Raw genomic sequence first — 2,137 nt, forward strand, 5'->3', positions numbered from 1 at the left:
TTTTTTTTTTTGTCAATAATATGTTTGGCAAACACTTAAATTATTTTGTACCATGCTAGTCAAGGGTCTAGGGATACTGGCTGCATTTTAGCAACTTGTTGGTGTTTTTATTTTTATTCTTTTAAATTATTTAATCGTTGTTTGACGCATGTCCCTCCATTAAAAAACTCTATCCCCAACCCTGATTGTATAGTATATCTCAATTATTTTATCTCAACATATTTCGTGAGATTAATAAATACTACAAGATTATTCGTCACTTATTATTTTATTTATATATTAAATCGTTTATAAACTTTTGTCAAACGTATGCTAGTCTGCTTATCTTCAAACATGAGTCTCTTGATATTAGAAAATTGTCAATAAGATTTAATGGTCGATAACTTCAATGTTCTTAATATTTAATTTATGTTTATAATATTTTTATAATTTATATATCCAAGCGGAGTTTTAAAATATATTTTGAAAGAGATTCATCTTTCTTATCAAGTTCTAACTTTAGTCTATATGGTATCATCAAAAAAAATGTTCTGATAAATAATTACCATAAATTTGCACAACTTTTGTCACATCTGCAATTATGCTTTCGATCTTTAAAATATTTACAGCTTTCATTTTCGTACCCTTTCGTAGCTCTACAAAGGCTTTAAAAGTTTTGAAGGCATCCAACAAATTTCTTAAGGTGTCTTTAATGTTGCTTTTCTAGTTTTGCGTTGAATTTAATCCAACAAAACATGTACTACAGTAAAATGGGCTTCGTTTATAACCAATAAGACGAATAAATTATAGGAATATCTCACGAATGAAATTTATATAAACTATTCAATATTTGGTACCAATTTGTTTGAGGATTTGATGAATTTCGAACAAATTAAAAAAAATAAAACTTAATAAAAAATTCAAGAGTAGAAAATTGTACTCAATTTCTATGATTCAAATTTCTGTAATGATGAAATACTATAAATGAACAATTTTTTTATGTTACATTTGATATATATAAAAATTAATTGTTAATTCATAAATTTAAACACTCATTAAAATTATTAGATATATGAATATGAATAAATTCATTTATAATAATTCTAGATTCATGTAATTCAGGGTTCATCTAGTGAAGATTCATTCAATCTAGGTTAACGTGAATAAAATTAATGAGAATTAGTAACACAAATTTCATAAATGATAATAATTGTGTAGTATTTATTATGTATCGAAAAACGAAAAGTAAGGTATTATTGAAATAATTGAATTGTAGGGAGTTAAAAACGTCCAAAATATGATTCTCTCTTGATGTGATATTTTAATATATTATAAATATAGATATCATTTAGAGTCATTGCACTTGGTTAACTTTTTTTTTTATAACAAAGCAAAAAAGTGTCATAAAGCAAAGGGATTTAAAAACTGGTTGAAAAGTATCAAGTGAAGTTTGCATTATTTTTCATTTCTATAAAAGAGAGAGTTTTGGTAAATCTCAAAATTTGAATTACATTTGTTATTCAACAATAGATTATAATATGACACGTTATCAATCTTTGACATATGAGCATCGACGTTCATCATTTCATCATATATATATATATATATATAACTCTACAAGAGAGGTATCACAACCATAGTTGGTAAACCACCAAGAAGAATGCCGCCAAATGTCAAATATATATATATATATATATATATATATATTGAAATTTTAAGATAAAATAAAAATTATTTTGAGAGTGACTTTACAAGAGAGCAGGGACGGATCCAGACCTTTAGTATTGTGAGGTCAAAAATTTAAAAATAATTTTTTTAATAAGCAACATAATATCAATGAAAATAAGTTTATATATATTTTGACACTTTGAAAACGTTATATAATTACATTATTATTAATATTATTAAATAAATTTTGCTACTTGTATAATTTGTTTATCATTTCATTGGCAAATGCTGAGCTAACATTGAGTAAATTAAATTGAATATAGAAATTAAATGAATTGAAATAATATTCAAGTTTAGTTCAGGAAGTAAATGAAATTCAAATTTAAAGAAAATATAATTCGAAAGTAATTCAAATTGCATTTATTCTGTAACGACCCTAAAAAATTTACGTCATATTTCATATAAGACTTTCGAATGAAACGATATACAT

The sequence above is a fragment of the Olea europaea genome, unplaced genomic scaffold (assembly GCF_002742605.1).
Source record: "Olea europaea var. sylvestris unplaced genomic scaffold, O_europaea_v1 scaffold1165, whole genome shotgun sequence".
Classification (NCBI taxonomy): domain Eukaryota; kingdom Viridiplantae; phylum Streptophyta; class Magnoliopsida; order Lamiales; family Oleaceae; genus Olea; species Olea europaea.